The sequence below is a fragment of the Phyllostomus discolor genome, chromosome 10 (assembly GCF_004126475.2).
Source record: "Phyllostomus discolor isolate MPI-MPIP mPhyDis1 chromosome 10, mPhyDis1.pri.v3, whole genome shotgun sequence".
Classification (NCBI taxonomy): domain Eukaryota; kingdom Metazoa; phylum Chordata; class Mammalia; order Chiroptera; family Phyllostomidae; genus Phyllostomus; species Phyllostomus discolor.
The window spans coordinates 16,062,376-16,088,446 of record NC_040912.2 but is presented as its reverse complement, the minus strand read 5'-3'; the positions used below and the strand labels follow the sequence as shown (position 1 = coordinate 16,088,446).

General features: G+C 41.9%; 1 long non-coding RNA gene and 1 pseudogene across 2 annotated transcripts; both read left to right on the top strand.

Moving 5' to 3' along the window:
* Positions 1–597: 597 nt before the first annotated feature.
* LOC118497048 lies at positions 598–3,734 on the top strand. 2 transcript variants are annotated; one of them, XR_004899598.1, is made up of 3 exons: positions 598–1,152; positions 2,301–2,824; positions 2,949–3,734. It is a non-coding gene; the product is annotated as an uncharacterized LOC118497048 (long non-coding RNA). The 2 variants fall into 2 exon arrangements; XR_004899597.1 differs by lacking the exon at positions 598–1,152 and having other exon boundaries at positions 1,565–2,824.
* An 11,001-nt stretch (positions 3,735–14,735) lies between these two features.
* LOC114507290 lies at positions 14,736–24,995 on the top strand (annotated as a pseudogene).
* Positions 24,996–26,071: the final 1,076 nt, after the last annotated feature.

The window sequence follows — 26,071 nt, the reverse complement described above, 5'->3', positions numbered from 1 at the left end:
AGGGACCTGGACCATAATCCAGGCATATGCCCTGACTGGGTATCGAACTGGCAACCCTGTGGTTTGCAGGCTAACATTCAGTCTACTGAGCCACACCAGCCAGGGCAAGGCTATTACTCTTTATCGCTCCACTTCCGCCACTTGACTCTATTTCCCTAGTTGTTTACCTTTCCGCTCTCCCAAACATGCTTTTCCTGGCCCCACCACCTCCCGTCTCCCGCCTGCAGTGCTTTCTGGACAACAGCAGTGAGGGAAGGAGCGGGAGACACAGGCTCCCAGGGACGTGAACACGTTGGCGCCTCAGACCTCCTTGCCTTCACTTCTGTTTCTCTGCATAGCAGCCCGGAGGGATCTGGTAACACGGATGTGTCTAGTGTCCTGGCAATACATCGCTGACCCTGGGTTCTAGACCTCTCACTCTTTTAACACTTTACACATCTGCCTTTAAAGTAGAATTTCATCAGAGCCACTGCCCCAGTCTTTGTGTGCAGTGCGCAAGAATTTCTCAAGCTAATAACTCTATAAGCATAGGGCGTGTGGGACACCCAATTATTCCATGCAACTGTTACTATGTTGTTGGGTCTGTCCGCCAAGCTTCCAACCCCTGGAGTCTCCTGTATCCCCAGTGACCCTCCATTTGGTTTAGCCCAGTAGTGGCCAGGGCAGAAAATGTTCTTTACACAGAGATGAAAAGTCTCTGGGGATCTATTCAATGCCTTGATGTTCTGGAGCTTCCAAGGCCCCAGGGCATTTCCACCTGGCCCTGCAAATCCTCTCGGACTGAGTGGCAAGCGGAACTCACACCAATTAGCTTTTCCCAGCAGCCTCAGGACAGGTGTTTGGGGAACCAAAGGTTTGTAGTTGCTGTGTTTTGTTTGTTTTCAATCCTTACTTTTTCTTTGTATTGTTCCTTTTATTCCTTTGGCAATATGCTGGAACACTGAGTTAAGTGTGTTCAGATCCCTCCAGTCTCCTGATGATCAGCATTTGCCTCCTGCAAAAAGTGTTTCTCCAGAAAGTGCACTTAGGCTGAGAGAGTGGGGGGAGAGCCCAGGAGCTTGTCAGTGGCCGAATGGGCCCTTGGTCACTGAGGTAGACCTACCAGGTACGGTACCAGGCACAGCTGGTCCTTTGGCTTCTCCTGGCCCCACGGTAATAAATAATATGGTCTCAGGAAACATCCTGCTCTGACCAGGTGTACAGTGTACATGTGTGTGGTAGTTCATCAAATCTCAGTTATTCTCAGCCTAACTCTAAATGACCTTTAAAAACAAAACAGAAAAGAAAAGGCTTAGATTTCTCATTTGTTTCTTGAATTTGTCCTTTTACATTCAGGGTCTGGCACAAATAACACCCCCTTTTTAATTACATAAAAAATCTTTTATTTCAAAGCCGTAAGGATGTAATTCTGTAACATAATAATATCGCACCCAAGCACACCATATGCCATTTTAGGTGAAACGTCCCAACTGCTGCCCATCTTATGCGAGACATTCAGGTGCCCCACCAACCACACTCAGTGGTGTGACTTCTGCCGGACCCTGTATGTTGGAGGGGAGCAGGCAGGTGTCTTGCAAACCTATTTATCATGAAATTTATTTTAGAAGTGTCTTTTCTGTGTCATATAACACCCTCCCCAGGAGCCCCGGTATGGTCCTCTCAGATCATCTGCCATCCTGAAAGGCAGGGGTGAAAAGTGAGGAACCCAGATCTCTGGGGTTCACATCTCCTCTCTGCCGGTCACTGGCCTGTGTGGCTTTGGGCAAGTGACTCAAGCTCTCTGTTCCTCAGTTTCCTCATCTGCAAAATGAGGATCCTATGGCAGAGTTATTGACAAAGATTACATGTATTAGTTTATTTTAAAGTCTTTAGAACTGAGCGTGGCCTATAAAACCTACTTACGCATTACACGTTATTTTCCTGTTACGGTTCCTGTCTTTCCCCAGTCTGTTACTGCCACAGATTGTAAAACAACTGCCCTTTGTGTGGCCCGACTGCATTTGTGGCAGCAAAAGAAAAGAGAGAGACCCTTTAAAACACTGAAATATCATCCACTTCACAGGCAAATCTTTTTGTAGGTTAAGGAAGAAAATCAGAAGGTAGGTGCCCACTGTTTTTAAACTTGGAATGAGGTATTTTTAAACAGTTTTCAATTTACTTAAGACTTTTAGTGCAGCGAATATTAGTAGGAACAGGATGTCTGAGAATGAGGTTAGTGTTCTGCATAAACCCTGCTTTTAAAAAGCTCACACGAAGGGTCAAAGACCAGGAAATGCTCTCACTATAATTCTCATTTTCAGCTGAATTGGACACGGCAACAAGAATGCAGGCCTGAATCACATTATGTTCCAGGAACCTTTAACTTTGCATCATAATGACCTGCGGCCTAACACAAGCAAATTGCAAGTGGTTTCAAAAGGGTAAACTCTAATTTATATTAAACTAGTATTATAACTTAAGCAGCTCGTTTGGAAAGCAAAACGAAAAACCTCATCATTTACGCGATGGCTCCTCAATGCCTCCCTTTACATTTTACCTGTAAAATGCTCTGTTTGCTGACAGGTTAAATGTATACTCTACACAGAGAGCCAACATTTCTCTTTGTAACCCCGCAGCAATCTTACTAGTTTTAGCAGCATTCTTATTATTTTAAGCTGTCTCCATTGTCTTCTAAACACCATAATTAGAAGCTGAAAAGCTTACAGCAACCAAACCCAATAAGGTCTCGTTATGAACAAAATATTCGACTGTAGCTCCACAAGCAACCCCGTGCAGTCTGACGTGATGAAGCCTTCGTGTCAGCCCTGCCTAATTAGAGCTCCAGGTATGTGTGGAGTTTTCTCTTTCGGTATTATTGAGCAACTGCATTCAAGGTTTAGTTTCTTGGTCGTCATTCTTTTTTTACTGTCTCTTTTGTTTCATTTTGGGCAACTCTCATTTTCCCATAGACGTGGAAAAGAAAACCTGCCTGCTAGAAAGAGTTCGGAGCATGTCTTACTGGCAGAGTGGTATTTTGTGAATGAGTTGAAGGGGAGAGTCAGTACGCAGAGGGCTGACATAATTCAACTGCTTGACTAAAGAAAGGAGAGCGGGGCTGATTTCAGGACCCAGGAAAATGTTTCCCCCACCAGGTCAAGGACTTTTAATTTCATGCCTATCTTCTTTTTCCATTTGATTCAAATTATACTGCACTACTGTCAGAAATGTAATAAATTAGGCATTATCAGTCATTTACATCTGAGTATAAATTAGTATATAATTATTTTTCTCTCATAAAGAAAAGGAGAAAGCAGGAGGTTCTAGATACCTAATGAGGGCTGGAGAACAAAATTTAAAAAAGAAAGAAAACTAAGTTAGAAAGATCAGAAAACAAATCTCTTCTATTCATCTATTCCTTTCTCTTCTATTCTATTTACCTGGGATTGTTGTTCACTGGAATCCCTTGCTTCAGTACATTGCTATGTCTTTTTGTGTCGGCATAGAGTTTGGAAATATTAGGTGGGGAGAAATGAAATGTATTCTGATATTTAATAGCTATTTCAGTGAACACTTTCCCACAGCCGAAGAGACACAAACGATGCTTGGTTATGAAGTATTCTCATTTCAACCAAGCACGTGAAATGTAAAACTAAATCCTGGATTTTTTTCCCCTTTATATTCTGCTGGTGAAACACTGAACTCTGAAAAATAGGCTCATCTCAATCACTTTTAATAAATCCTCTTACCTGTCATATGTTTTCCAGGTTCCCTGGCTATTTGCTAATTACCAGGCTGTATTTCTCTTACTTCGCTAGTCTTTGGAACACAAGAAAGCATATCAATCGACATAAACCTCCGGGAAGCAGCTTATCTCTGAAATCCCGTCTCAGCGGTTGGGATGTGGGGTCTCACATGCCAGGCAGTCCCAGTGGGCCATGGGTCCTTTCCCCCTCCTCCCTGAGACTGAGTCTAGATTCAGATTCTCTTTTCCCCTTTCTCTTTTCTTCCCTGACACCCCTACCCAGAAAACACACACATATGCCCGGCAAGGGCAGAGCCTGCTTGTGAAACCTGGGGCTTGATATTCATCCAATTAAAGAGAAAGTAACTTTCAGAGCTCTTCTTCTCCGTAAGGTAGTATGATTTGCAACTCACTTTGAGGTGCATCCCTATGTCAGGATCTGATCAGGAAGGTGGGGAGATGGCCCACCGGCTCCCAAACCTCTGAGGACATTGCCAGGAATAGGGGCATCTGCCTTTAGAACAGCCTCCACAAGCGCTTAGTAAGCCTTGTGAAGCAGAGAGCCACTGCCCTGGGCATCCCATGCTCTAAAAAGAGGAGCACTAATCCTAGAATAATGGGATAATTAAGCCTAAATTCTCCCTCAAAAGACAGAGCATTATTACCCAGGTTCCTGAGTCTGGCACAGAGAGTAGGTAAGGGAGGAGACTTTGCTTCTACTATGCTGTTTTTTTTTCCCCACATGCACCTTCATTGCTCCTAGTTCCTCAGGAACTGACCCCTGTGGGTCAACATGTGTGCTCTGGGGAGCAAAGGGCAGGGGCACCCAGCAAGCCCAGCTGACTCAGGGGACACTGTCCTTCACCAGCTCTGTGATGGCAGAGGGAGGGCCTTCACCTTCCCGCTGTTCTCGCTTGGCCACAGGGCTCAGCCTTGGGAACATTCAAGAGTCTCCACTGCGTCAGCAAACAAAAAGTTCTTTCTGACTTAAAAAAGAAAAGAAAAGAAAAAAAAGAACTGCTACATCCCACTAGCTTTATTTTTAAAAATAAAATGAAATGTAAATACCTGTAAAACTCAAGAACTTTCCCTTTTCATCTACATTTGTCCATGTAATAACTCCATCCTGACACCTGTTTCAGATGGTCCTTAGCCCCTTGGCTACAAAAGACATATCGAAATGTTTTTATCTGGCTCTAACTGGATAGAGCAAGTAATCTGAAGATCCAGGACTAAAATTTTATCTCATGATCCCCCAGAAAGTGAAACTGAAAAAAATCGCTTCTTTTTTTTCAGTCTTCACCTGAGGATATGTTTGTTGGATTTAGAGAGAGGGAAACAGCCATTGGTCGTCTCTAACCCACAGCCCAGGTGCGCGCCCTGACCAGGAATCAATCCCACAAACCTTTGGGTTTACGAGATGACATTCCAACCAACTGAGCCACCCAGCCAGGGAAAAGGTGCTTTTTGGCAAAAATTCTAAAAATCCAGCAAAATCCTGGAAATCTCAGAACTACTCCAATACATATTGCCTGATTTAGCCTTTGTTTGGCAAGAACTCTTGAAGAGCTGCTGACTTCTTCCTTTGTGGACAGAAGGGTGGAAAGGGAGGAAGTTTTAAAGACAAATTAGAATCAAACTATATGAAAGAATTTAAGGATTCAGTGAAATGTGGGTAGCTTACCAAATTTTCCAGTGGTAAGGGCCCTGGGTTTCGAGGGGTTTTTTTTTTGAAATAACTTCTCTATTAAAAAAATAAATCTAACCTTTCAGCGTCTTCTAAGGCCTTTAGGGTACAGCCTACATTTTTAGTCTCACAGCTCACCAATCCCACACCTACATGCTGTGGTCTTACTTAATGATTTCGTTTCCTGAACATGACACATTCTCTGATACCTCCTTATCTTTGCACCTGCTGATCTTCCCTATGGAAAACTTTTCCTCTCCACCTCCTCCCCATAACCACTCCTCTTCACTGTGTTTTGAATGAATGAATGAGTGAATGAGTGAGTAAATGAAGGGAAGGATAGCAAAAAGCTGTGCCAAGGAAAATTAACTCTACCCCTGAAGCAAGATTGCATAAGTAATAGATTTTTGCCTAGAATTAGATTGCCTAAAGATAGAGAAATGCTGATATTCACCTGGGAGTACTGTGTATCCTGGATGCCTGCATCACAGTCATACTAAACACTAGAAGGATGAGAACTGGCAGAGGAAACAATGAATGTAAAGCAGGAGCTAGTAACACCCGCTCAGACTCTGAGAAAAAGATGTCCTCCCAAACTTCCACACAACCTCTGCAGTGCTGTGGAAATGAGGTGTTGGTCAGTGAGCCTGGGTGAAATGCCCTGATTTTTATTCACAGACTCACACAAAACAACAGGCAATTACAATGATTAGAGGTTTGTATAGATTTCAAAATACCTTTTCAAATTATTGAACCTAGACTGGTCCCCCCCTCTCCTTCTTCGTAGGGCTGTGAGCCACTTGGAGCCTGGAGATCTATCAAATTCTTTTCCAGTCCTGACATCCTGTGATTTTGAAGTCTGCTCTAAATCAAAGGTCCAAAATGCATTTTAAAGATTTTAATACAGGGTTCGGCTGCCAAAGCCACCCCAGCCTCTTTCTATTTCGAGAAGCTGGTGAGGATAAGTCATCTTAGGCTTTTGTTCCCTTACTGCTCTGATGCTGCTATCAAGGTTACAGAGGGGAATGAGTGGCCTATTTTAAGCCTTCATCTGGCCCATCAGTAGCCTTTGATAGATGACCACTTCCTCCTTGAAACCCTTTCGTAGTTTCTTTCTTTGTTTCCTCTTTTCTGTTTCTTTATCACCTTCTAAACTCTTAACATCTGAAGAACTACAGCTCAGTTTTTAAATATTGTCTCTATCTGTGTTCATTTCCTAAGAGACATCATTCAGTCTCATGGCTTTTCATGCGGTAACTCCTAAATTTATGTCTCTGTTCCCAGTGATGTGCCTGAGGCAGCTTGCCTGGTCTCACAAGGTCACGTTTTCTTCCCAACCCCATATTCAATGACAGCAACTCCATGTCAGTAACTAGAAATCAACCATAGTGAAGTATTTACACCAAAGTAACTGGCAGACATTAGATACTGGGCCTCTCATTCTACCCCCTCACAGAGCCAGTTGTTAAGCACTTACTAGTCCCCCATTTTCCCTGACTTCTCCCCCTGACTTCCTTCCAGATTTGTGAGTCCAATTGCCTACTCCGTATCTGTCTCCCTCTGGAGATCAAACATGTTCAAAACTGAACTCCTCTCTCCCTACCCATTCATTCTCTTCCCGTAAACAGCAACGCCATCATTTTAGATGCTAAGGTCCAAGAATATATGACTCATCGTTGACTCCTCTCTTTCTCCGATACACACACTCAAACCATTGGTAAATCCTATTGGTTTTGCCTTCAAAACATATCCAGGATACTCACAATATTTACTCAGGGCCCTTCCACAGGATGTGTGGATTAGATACAAGAAGGAGGAAAATTGAGTTCTGTTTCCTGGTAGACCTCACTAGTCCCATCAGAAGTGCTTGCTATTCTCCTCCCCTACTTTGTCCCTCACCTAGTGGACCTAGCACTTGTGATGAACAAGAGTCTTGTCTGCTTCTCTTGACTCAGACTCCACTCACATGGCTTCTTATGTGCTTGTTTCAAAAAGAAATCAAAAGCACGGATAATCTTTTTCAGTATCTCTGCCTCCCATACTTCCAACCACATGGAAGGTGTATACAAATTCTGCATTTTTACCATCCTTCTACTTTATGCAACACAAGGCAACAAATCAAAGGCAGGCTTCACATGGTGCCAATGAGCTTTAAGCTTCAGGGTCCCTCACTTGCTTAGGCTCACGTGAGTCCTGAGAGTGGCAGGGAGGCAGAGAGTGTCCTGGGTGCGGGAGGAAGAGCCGGGTTGCCACTTCCAAGGTTGAGTCAACGTGCCGCTTACTGAAATGGAATTTGTTGATTATATAATCTGTGAAAAGCAAGTTGCCACGTATTTTATCTAAATATTTTTGACATACTTAGGAGAGTCTTTAAAAGGTGTTAAAGCTGTGATCAGACTAGTTTAGTCCTGATTTTATTTGGACCTTCCAAACAGTTCACACCATATCGTTACATGTACCGCATATGCGGCTGGGATTTTGACAACTCCTCGTCAGAGTAAACTCAGGGCAATAGTAGGTCAAGTATTATCAAAGACTATATTAATGGCACAGAATAGAATTTCAGTAACATCAACAATTAACATCTGCTCAACAATACTATCTTCTCAATTACCACTTTTCCCCCTTGACATTGACATTTTGGAAGGTTGTACTGCCTTCGTTCACCCGAAAAAGGACACGGCAAGGTCCTTCAAACAGAGAATACAGGAAAACTGCACTAATAGCCCAAGGGAATAATGCTTCTCCCCCCTCCAAAAAAATCCAGTTTTCTATTTTTTTTACAATTTTAGTTGGCTCGCCTTTGAATGGTTGAAGTGCAGATGGGTCAATTCCCTTAAATGCCACCCGCTCCCCTGTTAATAGCCAACAACAAAACAAACAGATGGCTAAAGAATGGGGGTGGGAGGGGGTGAGGGGCAGATGGGAAGGGAAGGAATACGTGCTAAAAATAATGCAGTTCTTGGGTCAGCCAGTCGTGAGTGCAGAGCTCTGCCGGAAAAGTTCACAGGAGCCATCCCTTTGGAAAGACAGTAAGATTGGATTATAACTTCAAAATAATTGTTCAAATAAGTGGACTGGCACAGAGGAGAAATCTATATTGACTTTCTGTTTACCCAGAAGGGGGAGAAAAGTACAAAACAAGCTTTTCTTTAACTACAATAGTATCTTCTAATAGCAGCACTGCCTTGCTCCGAAATACAGGACGCAGAGGACGATAATCGTCTTTCAGCTCAGGTTATGGCATGCGATTTTTCGCATTCATTCGGCTTTCTTCATATAGCTCTTAGTAAAGTAACTCTCTTAACAATAAAAGCTTTTATGGAGCCCATTGCAGTGGAGAGCTAACCAGTCCTGGTTTTTTTTTTCTTCCTTCTTCTTCATCTTCTTTTTATTGGCTCTTGGAAATATTTACAGCTGCCTTTGTTCTCACTGCAAACTTACCCATCTTGCTGTGCGGGGCCGGTTTTGTTGTTCTTATTGGGCATCAAGTGGGTAAGTGTGTGTGCGTGTGTTTGGGTGGCTTCGTTTCTGCCCATGCGATTTGAGTTTCGTCATCCTGTGACTGCGGCTCTTCCCTGTACGCTCAGGGATGTTCACTTCTGGACTCTTCCACCGTGAGCCGCGTGACATAAAAAAGTTCAAGTGCCACCACGCTTCTCTTCCTGACAAACAGGTTCTCAGGTGCAGGGAGCCTTGAGCGAGCCTGGGCTTCAGGGACAAAAGCTCCTGAACACTGGACGAACAGATCAGGTTCCCTGGTGAGGTCTCACAGGGACGAAGTTGCATAAGCAGAGTGAACACAGCCTGGCTGAATCAAGACCGAACATTCAAGAATGGCCTTTAGGCATTACATCGCTGGCACCAAAGTCTCCAAATTCACACGGAACAAGTTGCCTTGCCATTGTAATTCCTCCTGCTATTAGGTCCACCCTCTTACCGCAATGATAAGAGAGTGGTTGGGATGGCTGACTCTAGAACTGGGGTATCCAGGCAAGTTATTCAGCTTGCTGAGCGTCAGTTACTGCACCTGCAAAATGGAAATAGTAATAGTAATTACATTATGGGGTTGGTAAGGAATGAGCTCATACAAGTAAAATGGTTAAAACCATACCTGGCCATAGTAAGATCTCAAATCACTGGACGTCATTTGCTCTCTAATTAGAATGTGCGCTCCATGAGGACAGATTAGGTCTACTTTGCTCAGTGCTGTATGTCTAATACCTAGAACTTAATAGGTGCCAATAAATACGTGTTAAAGCAATTACTCACCAGGTTAACCTAAGACTTTGTCCCTGTAAAGGAATCGGGGAGAGGGAGGAGTCTCCCGAAGGTCAAGTATAAGAAAGCCATGGGTTTCCATGGGCACCTACTTCCTGTTAAGTGACCATCCATGCGGAAGTTAGTTGAAAGGAATCTGAAGGTGTTTCACCTCCCAGTATTGCTTCTAGGTCAGGAACACTCCAACCTGTGCAGGAGGCAACAAAGGTGGCTTCCAATCTCCCCCAAATCTGCCCTTGTTTTTACCTCCCAGGGGTCATTTCTCATGACGCCTCTTCTCTGTGAAGCTGACTTGGAAGCCCTTTGGCACAGCAGGCTGTAAAGAATTAGGGTCCCCTTGTGTCTGATGCACTGTAGCCATTCTGCACACAGAACTGTTTTGCTGTCAGAGACAATTGGGGATCACAGACCTCTTGGCTTTGAATGCTGGAATTTGCAAAGACATTTTTATACCAACTTAGTCTTTATGGTATAAGTGTAGCAGTATGTTAATGTGGGACTCTTCCTGAATCAGTTATAGCTCAGGCCCTGAAAGTGCAAAACAATAGGGGGCAGGTGTGCATCATTTTATTAATCTATGGCTTCATTTCCCTGTGGGTCATGCTTAGCTTCATGGCTCCTTAGTAACTAGATGTGTTTAAAGACAAATTTGACCCTTTACATTCTTCTATGTAGGCAATCCATACTACGGGTGGGTCATGAGGGAATCACAGGTGGCTTTGCTGATGATGGTGTAAGGAAGGACACACTTGACCTTCGACTTGGCTTCCTTTGGGCCTCGCACTGTTACCCGATGCTTTCAGGAACTCCCTGAGATATATGTTGAGCAGAGGTGGATGCAGTGAATGCTGAGAATCATGAAACAGGCCGATCCCACCCAAGTGTTACCCGATGCTTTCAGGAACTCCCTGAGATATATGTTGAGCAGAGGTGGATGCAGTGAATGCTGAGAATCATGAAACAGGCCGATCCCACCCAAGAGAATGCAGGCCTTATTGCAGAGATCAAGGATTTACTGGAAGACTAACCATGGGCCAGACATGCTGGGGAATCCAGAAAGTTATGGATTGCTTCATCTCAGCTCAGGGCCTGTACAGGAAAGAGTTTCTTGCTTTTGTAGGTGTTGCAAAGGAAGCAGGGGGGTCATCCAAGAGTACTCCCAATGGCCAGCGGGTTACAGCAGGCTTTTCTAGCACAAGCAAAGGAAACATTAGTAACCTCCGGCTGCATCTGTCGTCACCTTCTCAGTGACTGTGTTCTTGAAAAGCAATGACAGAATGTTTATGCCATTGAGCCCCAATTTAGTTTGGGAAAGATGTAAAAAAACAGAGGCTCCTTGTACTCATGTGGCAGATAGTTGAAAATGGATTTTTAAACCACAGAGAGATCCATGTTTTAAAAGAAAGATACAAAGACCCAGTACATGAGGTCTTCTCTGTGACTAAAAACCAAAACTCTGAAGAGGTTGGGCAAAAGGTAGAGGATGACAAGTCAGAAGATCTTCTTGGCTGTGGCTCACTGAAATCATGAGCAATGTGGAATCTGCCCAAGTGCCATTGGAGAAAGCCTCACTCAAAAAGCCCCCTCCCTGTAAGGGTCAGTCAAATGACCTGGCCTGCTGGACATTTGTAAAAGCTGTAAGACAGACCCCCACCCCACTCAAGTTTTTCTCTTGGTTTGGCCAAAAAGTCTGTTACATTCACCAGTCTATATGATAGCTCTAGCAGTGCTTAGTGGTCTCTAACTTCATTTAAAACAATGTTGTTAGATTGTATTGTGACAGCTGTCTTATCAGCATGCACTTTTTTTAAAAACTTATCAAAATTGTTGAATTTTTATTCACCCATTTTAATATTGAAGATAGAATAAAATACACAACATTTTCAGTGTACTATGCTTTATTATTTCAAGAAAAGTAAGAATGTAACTGTAATGCAAAAAAATTTGTATGATGTATGGAGAAGATGCTGTGACAAATTGAATGTGTCAAAAGTGGTTTGGGAAGTTTCTTGGTACTATCAACATTTTGGCCAAGTAATTCTCTGCTGTGGGGCTGTCGTATGCATTGGAAGATGTGCAGCAGCACCCCTGGCTCTACCCACTAGAAGCCAGTAGTTGGAGATAGTTGACCTACTAAAATATACAAATCCATAAAGTTACCAATGCAAAATGAAAAATGTCTCACATTCTATGGAAAACACATAATGGACTTTTTGGCTAACCCAATATTTGAGGAGCTAAAGGAATGGTGGCAATGACAGTATAACTCAAACACATCTCTCTTCCATGAAAAATAAGAGCGAGTCTCCTGCAGGCTCCGTGGTGGTTTCTTCCCGTGTAAGCCTGAGGGAGCAGCTGACCTCACTAACCTGAGTTTGCTCAGTTTGGAGTCAAAATGAACAAAGTCTAATGAAATTTTGGTGCAGTACTGAAATGCAAATTTCAAACAGCTCATAGTTACATGATTGCCGTAGTTATTTGGAATCTAGTGCAGAAACACAGAGGTTGTAGGTGGGTGCCAGGCCCCTCAGATGTATCTTTCTAAAATGGTGGGAAAATTTGTGTTGGAGTGACTTCTCATGGATTTATATAACCATGCTCTGTCTTACATCACACATACACACAAAAAGAAATCATAGTTTTCTCTAATCATATGAAGATACAGCCAGTTGTTCTGATTTCCAGCAATAGCTATTTCATCACCCAAAACTTTGACCTTGAAGAGCTACATTCATGATTCTCAACCAGGAGACAGTTTTGCCCACCAGGGGACATTTGCCAATATCTAGAGATAGTTCTAATTATCCCAAATGGGGGGTGGAAGTGGCAGAGAAGGAATTTGCTACTGGCAACTAGTAGGTAGAAGTCAGAGATGCTGCTAAACATCCTACAATACACAGAACAGCCCCCACAACAAAGACGGATCTGGTCCAGAAGGCTCTTGGTGCCAAGGTTGAGAAACCCTGAGATAGGATATTAAAAGTGAGCGTGGCATGATGGAATGAAAGTATTAACAGAGTGAGTTATTGCAAGAAAAATTTCTCAGCCAAGACCTCTATTGGAAAATGTGTATCATATTATAGCAGCTTCAGTTTAATAGAAAAGAAATATATAATTTAAGAAATGAAAATTAATTTTAATGAATGAGGGTTTCTACAGAAATGGTTAGAAGATGTCTTGAAAGTGTCGTGTGCCCCTAATTTAAGATGAACACGGCAAACTAGCCTCTCCAGGATCATCAACTCACCAGCCCACGGAGAGACACCTGAGGCAAGAGCTCAGGCAGTGTGTACGAAATACAACTGGCTCTCCTCTGGGCAGCTCATCACAGGGCCTATTACATACAGCAGCGCCTGCAGTGCAGGTGCCAAATTACCCACTTCCGCAGCATTCTTTTCCATCCATTGAAAGTTGCATAAGAGGCACTGTGTGCATGACAAGTGCTCCACCTGTGTGAGGACAGATTTCAGGGGGATGAAATGCATTCTAACAATAATTCTCTCCTGTAGAACTTTATTCCATCTACGCAAAGGCCATCTTTCTATTCTCCCTGGCAGTTTTTTTATATTTGCCATGTGCCTTAGTCCATTTGTGCTGCTGTAACAAAACAACCCAGGTTAGGTGGTTTATAAACAACTGAAAATTATTGCTCACAGCTCTGGAGGCTGGAAGTCCAAGCTCAGGGTGCCAGGGCGATCAGGTGAGGGAGCTTTTCCAGGTTGCAGTCTTCTTGCTGTGTCCTTACCTGGCAGAAGGGACCGGTGAGCTCTGTGGGGTCTCTTTTGTAGGAACACTAATCCTGTTTGTGAAGGCTCCACCCTTATGCCCCAAGCACCTGCCTAAGTCACCACCTCCTAAGACTATCACGTTGGGTCTTAGGATTTCAACATATGAATTGTGGGGGGGCGGTGGGGGCAAGGAGGATGAGGGGTGAACAAACATGCAGACTGTACCACTGTGGTTACACCAAAGTTTGTCCCCACCTCCTCTCACTTTGATTTGATCTGCCTTTCTGCTCACTGCAGACATAAACGATCAGGAGTGTGAGAGTACATAAATCTTCTTTACCATTAGTCTTTTAAAATGAAGTGTATTATTTCCTCAGAAAATTATATCACGTTTGTACGTAATTAATTTGTTCTCACTATACTGCAATTTTAGGAGGAGGCACCCAATAAAAATAATTCCTAGGAGACAAAAAATTAACAGAGAGGCAATATTTATATCATGGGCTTCCACAATATGGAAAATTAAACATCACAGTACAATGACTTAGTGCCCTAGAGAAACATGAATGTCGGTCATGCGAGCCTATGAAGTGCGCATGTCAGACCCTATTGTCTAACGGCACTGTACTCATCCATCCACTCATGAAATACTGAGTGCCTTCCACGTGCAGGCATTATAGTGGGCACTATCTGGGATATGGTTTCTATAATTTGTTAGAAAAGTTTTACTTAAGACAATTAAATTATAATTTATAAATGTGACTTAATCAATAATGAATAAATAATAATTGTGTTTCATTCATTATGAAACACTTCAATGTGCGAGAAGTTATGGTGAGTGCTAAGGGCCTTAAGATCTTCTATCAAATAAATTATCCTTAGTTGAGTAAGACAGGGATTAAAACGTTCCAGGCTGGATAAAAACCAGCTCCGATGGGAAACATGGGATGGTGCTGAGCGTCCTTTTTAGCCCCACGCTGAGCCTTCCCGTATTACTAGCATCTGGGAAGCCAAATGCCTTGTTTCCCAGAGTCCCTTGCAGCTGGAGTCATGGATGCCAATCAGATGCGCTCACACCAGATGTAAGAGTGGAAGCTACCTTCCTGCTATGTCAGCAGTTTTCTGCTGGCTCCTGTCATCAAGGAGATGTTGGCTTTTCTGTAGCAGTTTCCCCATGACGAGCCATTTGCATCACAGGAGCCGAGAGGCAGGGTGGCAGTGGCGGCCAGCAACAGCTCCCTGACCCTGAGGTCAAAGTTTCAGTCCGCGAATGCTGCGTACTCGCCGCCCGCAGCCTCCGTGTTGAGCCACTTTGGAAATGGGATTCCGCAAGCGGTTCCCGAGGAACCAACCAGTCAGGGACTCCTGTCTCCAGCCCGTGCCACAGTTTTGTAAGTAACGAACTCTCTAAATCCTATTCTGCTTTAAATAGCCAGTTTCTGCTCCCTGTACCAAAATACTGACTTTAAAATGAGAAACACAGGGAATACAGATATAAGTCTGCCGTATCGGAAGCTCTGAAGGGAACAGCCATGCTCGTGCCTTAGGCATTTGTGGGATCTGTGTCCCGGGGCGGATTGAAATCAGCAGCGCCCGCTTTGCCTGGCTGACTGGTCTTCCTTGTCCATCAGGCATCGGAGGGGACTTGGCAAGTTTTCTGCTGGGGGTGACACGGTTAGATCCTAGGAAACACAGACTACACTTTGATCATCTTTGTATCTTCAGTGTCTAGCAGAGTGCTCGAGGCAAGTTATTAGCCCTTAGTAAAGATGATGCTAAATTAGGACAATAGTGCTCTCGAAGCTTTCGTCTGGTTTTGGTGGCAGGCAGAGAGCCAGTGGGATTACCCAGGCATGAAGTTAAGAGTCTGGAGGAGCACGGGAAGGATTTGAAGCAAGTTTCAGCAGGTGTTCGTGACTGTGTCAGTCAGGGTTCAACGGGAGAAGCAGAGCCAACAGGAGAAATATATTCAGACATCTGCTGTGAGGAACTGGCAGACATGATCGTGAGGCTGGCTAGGTGAGTCTGAAACCCCTAGGGCAGGTGATGGGCTGCAAACTTTGGGTGCAGGTGGACACTGCTGTCCACAGGTGCCATTTCTTCAGAGAAGCCTCAGCTCTGTCTTAAGGCGTTTCAGCTGGTTGCATCATGCCTGCTCAGATTTTCTAGGACATCTCCCTTGAAATCAGCTGCTTATGGACTTTAATCACAGCCACAAAACCCCTTCGCAGCAACACCTGGATGCGTGTTGGATTGAATAGCTGAGGGCTGAAGCCTAGCCGAGTTGACACGTCAAAAAGACCATCACAGTGACCAACGGAAAAGAGGAAACAGTAGAAGAGGGTGCGTAGGGAGTCAGGTGTGGCAGGTCCGGCATGCGTATTTAAATACAAAAGCTCACTCGATTAGCAGCCTGCTCATTTCCGTGAAATTGACAGAGCTGGTTTCACTAACAGGCAAAATAAACTGCTCCCTTAAAGTTAAGGTTGCCCTAATTTATTACCCAGACAATACAGGGAATAAATGGGGCTCCTGTTAACTGTGTCAGGAGCACCAGCAGAAACCAAGAGAGTCCCAAGCAAACCACAGCATGCGGTTCCGTACTCAGCCAGGGATGGTTTGGGTCCTTCCCTTAAATTGTCTGTTGCAGTTTCTTCAGTACCTGCATCTGTAGACAGTACCTCCTGCCCACTTTTAGGTCACAGTGGGAAAAAATGCCACCAACACAGAGCTTTGTTAAAGTTTACATGGCGCGATTTTATTAATACTGGATGGTACTTTAAAAAGGCAAGGATCATTTTTCCTTGAATGAACCAATTTACAAGTGAAAGGATGAATTCTTCATAAACATTAAATGGATAAAAACTGTGAACAATTAATAGCCACTCATACCATCCACATCACATGTGTGGTGAAGTTACAGGAGTGAGCGGCAGTGGGTATAACTATTAGGAGTTGGACTTTGGAGTAACACGACTTTGGTTTACACCCGACTCCTTTGTTATTAACTATGTGAACTCAGACACATTTCTTGGTCCCTCCAAGCTTCAGTTTCCCCACCTGTGAGATTAAGGAAAAAAAAAAATAAAGCCCATATCACAGGAACATTTGAGGATTCAATGAAATAGGGCATGTTGAAATTGCTTGGCACAGTGCCTGGCACTCAATAAATTTTCCATAATCAGGAGTTATTATTATACATAGCCATGAAATCTTTGGACCAAAATATCAAATAAGATTTTTTTCAGGGAACACAATCAAATGCAACCCTTATACTTACTTTTATGTCTGTTACTATTTGGTAGTTATTTTTTCTTAATAGCATGTTCATTCAAATTATATTCTCCCACCACCAACACCATAGAGTATCTGGAAATATCCTGCCACATGACAGACCTCTCCTGGAGTAGTGTTATGCATCATCCACACCTTAAAAACCTTCTTCATGAATGCGACTCCTCTCTGTGGAGTGTAGTTATTGAATACAGTCACGTGTTGGTGACTTCTGCTGAGAGGAAAGCCAGCAGAGCCACAGGACTGTCTGACCTTACTAGGAACAGTGGGGACTAAAACAGCCTTCCCACTATGCCTTGTAGTGTATGAGACCATCTCCGGATAATTCTTTAGTTCTTGAGTGACATGAAAATCAATTAATTTTAATGGAGGATAACAGATTATGGTATTTAATAGTTCATCTAATTTCATGAGGCAAAGTGAATCAGACAATGCAATGTAAATCTAATAAGAGTTGTGAGAGCTCATTTGACTGTCAAATGTGAACACAAATGGGCTTATCAGGAACTGGATTAAAAACTAAAGCATTCTATACAAACTGTATTTTGTTAATATACAGAATTAAGTTAGAAGCTTTGCAGAACATTAAACATATGTATTCTATTCCCCGTTAACTTACTCTTAAAATTTAGTCATTAAGCATTTACTGTCAGAATGATGGCGTGTGTCTGTCTATTAAATAAAACAGCATGGCCCTGACCGGTGTGGCTCTGTTGACTGGGCGTTGTCCCATAAAGTGGAAGTCCACCCATTCAATTCCTGGTCAGGACACGTGCCTGAGTTGTGGTTCGGTCCCTAGTCAGTGTGTGTCTGGGAGGCAGCTGATTGACATTTCTCTCTCACATCAATGTTTCTCTCCCTCTCTTTCTCCCTCCCTTGCCCTCTCTCTAAAAACAAATGAATGAATAGAATTTATAAAGAAAATAGCACAGAATAATACACACATTTCCCCTCTCCTTTTATCTTTTTCTTTCTAAATATATAGAAGTAGAAATACTTAGAAATGTCTGTGTTAAAATGTTCTTTGTGAACAATTGAAACTATCGAGGGCCAGGCTGTCAGGGTCTGTTCATCATGTGACATTAAAAATTGCCTATTTTCTCTAATAAATAATTTTTACCATTCATAAATAAGCCCATTTAAACTCAGAAAATAGCCACTTCATCAGATTTAGCATAGCTGAAACTTGGGCTCATCACTGTCCCCTCCCCCCAAATAATTCACTGTACAGGCCTGTTTCCACTCCCCAATATGACAGAACATACAAAGGCAGCTTTGCTGGAAAGTTTCTCTTTAAAATGCTCTGAAATGGTTTCTTTGAAATAATTGCAGCTCTATCGTAAAGGAATCACGAGGTTACAGTTGCCTGGTTTCTATTGATTCTCCTAGTTAATAAAGAGTTAAACAGTGAAGTGTGGTCTTTTATTTTTATTTTTTTTTTTTAAAAAAAGGCATTTTGAAGGTGCCGGAGAGGGAAGGCCTGGTCCTAAGTGGTCATGTGGCTACCGCCATTCATCTTGGTAGTGACTATCTGTCAAAAGTGGCAAGAGTCCCTGTTAACAGCCCTGACCTGAGCAGTAATGAAGGGAGAGTGCACAGCAAAGTGTCCATTATCAGCAGGTCGGGAGCAGTAAATTGGAGCAGTTTGCTTCAATCTGGCTGCACGCTGAAATGTAAGATAGGTGGGGATCAGCAAGAGGCAATTTCATCCTATGATCATTTTTGTCAGATCGCATCCGTGGCAACTGAGTTCGATGCATGATTTCAATTAACCAACTCTGGCCGTAATGCTCCCACTGCCGGGGAAGCTCTTGTCTGGGCCTGGCTCCTCATTATTTCTTATTTAAACCCACCGGAGCACACACAGGTGAGGGAAAATGCGGCGCTGGGAAGAAGGAAGTGACCCCTGTGGATGACAGCGGCTGCCTGCAAACCTCACATCTGTACATCGTCAGGGAGTCCTCGGGGGCTCTTGCTTGTCTGCAAATTTCCTAACTCATAAGTCCGTTTTAATGACCTTCAACTTGAACTTCATGTTGTTTACTCTTTGATAAAGGAATTCGCCTTTTGGGCAGCAGTTTTAGGGAGGGTCAGGTCACAAAATTCTGTACTTGTGTTAAGCAACGTGAAGTTGACAAAAGCACACAAAAATGAGTGTGAAGCTGAAGACTGAAATTTTAACTCTTAGATCCCGGAGAACTATTTACTTGGTTCAATGATTCTCTAAAACATGCATATGTCCATATGCAAGGCCGTCTCTGCTCTCCAAGAGCTTACAATTCAGGAGGACAAGTAAGACTGCACACGCGGCTATAATAAAAGTAGGAAGTCCCATACGAGGGAAAGAAAGTCCTGTAGAAATTTAGAGAAAGATCACTTGTGGCTGGAGAAATCAAGAGAAACAGGAAAGAGATAAACATTTCAACTGGATCTTAGTAAATGTGCAGGATATTTCTGGGTGAAATTGGTGTACAGCTTTTATTAGTTTTCTATAGCTGCCCAACAAATTACCATAAACTTAGCTGCTTACATCACCACTTTATTTAGCTCCTAGTTTCCCTGGGTCAGGAACTGGGTTAGCTGGGTCCTTTGCTCAGGATCTCCCCAGACTGAAATCACAGTGTTAGCAAGGGCTGCGGTCACATGTGAAAGTTGGGTTCCTCATTTAAGCGCCTACAGGCTGTTGGCAGAATTCAGTTCCTTACAGCTGCAAGACTAAATCCCCACTCTTACTGGCTGCCAACTGGGGTCACCCTCAGCTCCTAGAGGCCACTTGCTCTTCCCCGCTGAGTGGCCTCATCCACAATGTGAGCTTACCCCTTCAAGACCAGCAGGATTAAGCTTTCTGACCTTATGAAGGGCTCAATCCCTCAGCTAAGGGTGGCAGTGGGGAGTTAGGACATGGGGGGATTGAGCAAAAAGGACTCATGGACATGAACAACAGTGTGGAGATTGCAGGGGCTAAATAGTACTGGGGTGGGGGGAAGAAGGGCCCATTCCTTCTTAAGCACTTAGCAAAATAGGTCAGCTTCACCCTCTTGATTAAAGTCAATGGATGATTGACCTAACCCCAGGACTGACATTTCATCATACTCCCAGGTTCACACTCCAAGGAAGGAGACTACACAAGGTGTATATGAGAGTGTATCATGGAGTAAGAACCCTGAGGACGGCCAGGCATTGCACTGTGGGGAGAACAGCTTTTGAGAAAAGGGGATGGGCAGAGGGCACTAGGGGTGTTTGTGAACTGGTGTCGGAGTTACCTCAACCAAATGAAAAACTGGAGGTGATTGAGGAATATTGGCCTGGAAGGGGATTTTAGGTTAGGTCTATGTAGAATCTTAAGTTCCAGAGGGCAAACTCACCAAAGGTTTTGAAACACTGACATAATTCCTTACCATCATGATTTTTAAGAAGATGAGTCTGGTGTGCAGGCCGGGTTCAGGGAAAAGGGGCTGTTTAGTCTCTGAGGACAGGCCTCGCTGCTGTTCGCTGCCGTAGCTCCAAGTGGAACTCAGTAGGCATTTATTGCACGTTTGCAGAGAGAGCGAATGAAGGTGGGCAGAACATCCAGGGAACAATCGCCGTGGCCTGGGTGAGCGATATTAAGGGAGGAGTCAGGAAGTGATGCAAACAGAAAAGGGGAGATGTGCTGAAAAGGTCCTGCAGAGCTGCCAGCAAAGGGCCTGGTGAGCATGTGGAATAGGAAGAAAACAGAAATCAAACTGATGTCAAGATTTATAGCATAGGTTCCTGGGAAACTAGAAAATGATGAAAAGGAGTAATTCTTTATTCAGCCTTATGCAGAGAAAATCACCAATTGTTTGGCTAATGTTTCACTTTTGAGGCATATTTTTGGTGTTGCGTGAACAGACCCAAATTATGTTTGTTAATGGTATGTATTTTCCCACTGGCCTTTATTTTTAAGTTTTATTGAGCTATAATTGACATGCAGCACTGTGTTAGTTAAGATGTACAACATAATGAACTTGACTTTCATATAGTATGAAATGATTACCACAATAAATTTAGTTAACCTGTATCATCTCAAAAAGATACAAAAAAAGAGAAAAAGTTGTTTTCCTTGTGATGAGAATTCTTAGGGCTTACTCTCGTACCTTTCGAATATACCACACAGCAGTGTTTAGTATAATCACTGTGTTGTACCTTCAGTTCCCAGCACTTATTTGTCTTATAATGAGAAGTTTGTACCTTTGACCACCTTCATCCAGTTTCCCCACTCCAGGCCCCTGTCTCTGGTAACCACAAATCTGATCTCCTTTTCTATGAGTTTGGGATTTTTGTTAGTTTTAGAGCCACATATCAGTGAGATCACACAGTATTTGTCTTCTCTGTCTGACTTATGTCACTTATTATAATGCCCTCCAGGTCTACCCATGTTGTTGCAATGGCAGAATTTTCTTGGTTTTTTTTTTTTATGCCTGAAAAATTTTCCATTCTTTCTATCTATCTATCTATCTATCTATCTATCTATCTATCTATCTATTTCTATCATCTATCTATCTATCTATCTATCTATCTATCTATGTCTAGTGAGTGCTCAGGTTGTTTTCATGTCTTGGCTATTGTAAATAATGCTGCAGTGAATGTGGGGGTGCAGATATCTCTTTGATAGAGCATTTCTGTTTTTATTTCTTTGGATATATTACTAGAAGTGAATTTGCTATATCACATGGTAGTTATATTTTTAATTTTTTGAGAGAATATCACACTGTTTTCCATAGTAGCTGTACCAATCCACAATCCCACCAACAATGCACAAGAATTCCCTTTTTTCCATATCCTCGCCAACATTTTTTATCTTGTATTTTGATGATGGCCGTTCTAGCAAGCATGAGATAATATCGTGGTTTTATCATGGTTTTGGTTTTGATTCCCTAATGATTAGTGAGGTTGATCACCTTTTCATGTACCTGATTATTCATATATCTTCTCTGGAAAAGTGTCTTTTCAGGTCCTTTGCCCATTTTTAAATAATATTATTTGGTTTCTTGCTATTGAGTTATATCAGTTCTTTATATATTTTAGATATTAACCCCTTATCAGATATGTGGTTTATATTTTTCCCATTCCATAGGTCATCTTTTCACTTCATTGATCACTGCTTTGGCTGTGCAGAAGCTTTTTAGTATGAGGTAGTCCCTTTGTTTGTAATTTTGTGGTTTGGCTCTAGGTGTCATATCCAAAAAGTCATTGCCAAGAAGTTTTTTTCTGTGTTTTCTGCTAGTTTTATGGTGTCCAGTTTTATCTTTAAGTCTTTAATTGATTTGGAGTTCATATTTATCAGTGGCTTACAGTAGGGGTCTACATTTGTTCTTTTACATGTGAATATCCAATTATCCCAGCACTAATTTATTGAAGAGACTGTCTTTTTCTATCGGATACTCTTGGACCTTTGTCAAATATTTTAAGTTTCTGATTTATAATATATATTGTATGCACAGATGTAGATATGGAGAGATAGATAAATGTTGCTTATCAATGGTACTTATATATATATAATTCATGCAATATATGTAAGTAATTTGGAAAAATTTATAAATGATAATTATTGAAGAAATATAAGCTATATAGCTCCCATCAGAAAAGATTAAAGTACTGGAGCCATTTATTCATAACCTTAGAGTAGAAGGTTATCCAGCTTTTTAACCAGTGATCACTCTCAACACGCTTGGTGCATCATCATTCTGTCTTTGCTTGGATGATTCCAGAGACCGAGAGTTCACTCGAATTTTGGATAGCCCATTTAATTTTCAGACAGATTTAATTGCAGATAAGTCTTTCACCATATATCAAAATATGGCCTCTCATGACTTATCTCCACGACTCACAGCAATGCCCGTCAGACCTTACGTTCCTCCAACGACAGCACTTCGGACCAAGGAAAGTGCCAACCTTTGTAAGGAATGCGTTTCTGAGGACCTTACTATTTAAAAGTCATGAAAACAGACTAATTCCAATAAAGGGTGGTGCTTATTCTTGTTTACTGGTTAAAAGTGGTGCTTCTGTGTGGCAGTAAGGGAAGTACAGTTCACTAGCCCTCTAGCTCTGAACTTATACAATTCTTGATTAATTTTTATTTAGGGACAGTTGCCTTTGGAGAATAAGGAGAGCTATTTCAAATGTCTTTTAAAAGTTCTGAAAGAAACTGTCAGGCCTCCAAGGCTTCTCTTCCCCAACCCCCTCAGTATATGGGAAGAGTTAGAAGTATCAGTAGTTTGTCAAAGCAGTCCGTGACACCATTCATTTCTGCAGGTCCATAACAGCAGGAGAATTAATTGAGGGATTCAAGGATTTGCACATCCAGAGGCTGAAGGGTAGACCAGATGACTCCTGAGGTCCTTCAGTTTTGATGGTATTCTGGCTTTTCTCCTTAACCCCAGGTTTCTTCATTGTAATAACTTTACGGTTAAGACATTTTTATTAAAGAACTAATTAAATCTAATTTAATTATTTGTCACAGTAGGTATAGGAACTATCTGACAAAATATACATTTAAAGTATACATTGGCAAGTATGACTATCATTGCACATTTTGATATATTTATGTGTGTATATAATGTAGAAAAATAAATATCCCAAAGCCATTTATTTGCTTTGTTTAAGACTTCAACTTCACATGGTGGCCAACCTCTATCACTGTTGGACAATGTAACTTTTATCTACATATTTTTGTGTGTTCTTTATGTACTAGTCTAATATTCTTTCTCTTGGAGCACTTAAGCCAAAGAGAAATATCAGAAACAAAAAGAAAAAACATGTTTCATAATACTTCGCATAAAGTTTTCTACTGGTTTCTTCTAGGAAATGTGTGTTCAGATACAACTTTTAAGATCAACTAACTTAACAACTCCATGCAAAAACATAGCAGTTCAGCACACCACCCATTTTCAAGAGCTCTTTAACCTGATCAGCAGGACAGCTGCTGACTGACTCATTGTGGCCTTGGAGGAAGTGTGGTTTTGGGCAAAAAAAAACCTGGTTGCTGGGAGACCACCATATGCCCAGGAGCCTGCCCATCAACTGAACTTGCAGAGGGAGCTTGGAGAGGTGCCTTTGCTCCTGACCCAGTGATCCTTCCAAGGGAGGCACAGAGAGGAAAACACTGAGAAACACCCGCACCAGAGTCCCATCCCAGAGACAGGTGTGGGTGAGTGCATCCACTTCTGTCCCTCAGCAGCTCCTGGGCTCATGGGGCTAACCTCAAAGACCATCTGGTTTGTAAATATTTGAATCACATTACGGGACTACTAGACAGACTTGCAGGGTTGCTTGGCCTGAAGAAGGAGGTTCTTGCTTTGTGCCTTGGGCTAGTTCACAGTGTCAAAACAACAATCATCAACAGACCTAAACCTTCAAATGCTTAAGCTCAAGATACAGTTCCAACAATAGGCGTCAGCACAGAGACATTCAAATTACCCTGTTTGTCTTTTCCAGTGTTTGAGGTGTCAGGCCAAGGAAGATACAGAAATCTCTGGGGACACTATTACAGGGGACAAGGCATTATTTTTGTCATTGACAGCAGTGATAGATTAAGAATGGTTGTGGCCAAAGAAGAACTGGATATTCTTCAGAATCATCCAGATGTTTAGTGTCAATGAATACCAGTCTTCTTCTTTGCAAAGAAAATGGACCTTACAGATGCAGTGGCATCTGTGCAAGTGTCTCAATTGCTGTGTTTAGAGAACTTCAAAGATAAACCGTGGTCTATTTGTGCTTCTGATACCATAAAAGGAGAAGGGTCGCAGGAAGGTGTAGGCTGGCTTCAAGATCAGAGCCAGGCTGTGCAGACATGAAAAGACAGTATTTGGAAACCTCAACAATTGTCAATTCAGGGAACATTATCCTAAGGCAAACTGAATACATTAAATTACTTCAAAGATGTTCATGCATCTAAGAAAACTTTATAATTTGCTTATAAGTATAGACTCAGAATAAACTTTATAAGAATATAGGACTTTAGATATGCTAATCTGTCCATTAATTATTTGAAAATAAATCCTTAGAAGGGCCCCCCAGAATTATCAACTTCTTGGTAAAGGGCTACACTTGATTATAATGAGAATGTTTAAAGTCAGAGTTAAAGTCCATCTCACTAGCTCATCATGAATTATGACATCTTTAATGTATTTTATTTTTTAATTGTCTTCTAAAAATTTATAGTGTGACTGCAGTATGACTGTGTTTGTGAAAAAGAACTTTAAACATTTATAAGGGACCATGGGTAACTAATGCATATTAGATGTTTACTATGTGTCACCACTAGTAACACATAAAATGTTGTTAACACATAATAATGTTGTTATATGAGCTTTGGGTATATTGAATTAAAAATCATTATACATGGAAATTATGGTAAGAGATGAACATTTGGATTAAAAATTGGAGTTTTTAAAGTGTGGAGAAATAGCTTTTAAAATAGGGTATCAAGGGCATAAACTATACCTAAACATTTGATAGATTTTACTTCATAAAATTTCTATACCGTTTCATGGTAAATAGTGAAAAGGCCAAAGACCTGGATTGTAAGTATTGTCTCAATGTGTGAGGGAAAAAAACAGATGGATGCCCTGGTAGAAAAATAGACAAGGGGCTTCTTCAAAAAAGTTACAGAAGAAATAAGTGACTAATGACAAAGCTATAAGTTGCATCTTTTTAATAATCAAATAAATGAAAATTAAAATAGCAAGAATTCATTTTTCTTACATCAAATTGGAAAAGAACACATTCTTATACATTGATGTGAAAATGTAGAAGTATAAATTTATATATTTTTCTCTATATATTTCAAAATATAGAGAGAAAGAATTGTGTATACTCTTTGAACCAGCAATAACCACTTAGGAATTTATCTTAAGAAAGTAATGAAAGATTTATCCAAAGGTATAGCTACAACGGTATTTCTAGAAGGGTTACATAGTGTTACTCAAGTTTGGATAAACTCTAAATGTCTAATAATAGTGGAATAACTTAAGTAAATGGAGAATACTAAAATATGGTATACTCTGCAGTCAATTAAAATGATGTTGTGGAAACATACAGGTTATTCATACAGGTAAGCACTATAATTTAGCCCTGGCTGGTCTGGCCCAGTGGATTGAGTGCCGGCCTGCAAACCAAAGGGTCACCAGTTCAATTCCCAGTCAGGGTACATGCCTGCATTACGGGCCAGGTCCCCAGTGAGGGGTGCATAAAAGGCAACCACACATTGATGTTTCTCTCCCTTTCTTTCTCCCTCCTTTCCCTTCTCTCTAAAAATAAATAAAATATTTCTTAAAAAGTTTTTTAAAATGATAAACAAGAAAAGCAAGATGTTAGGGAAAGATACATATACCTAAA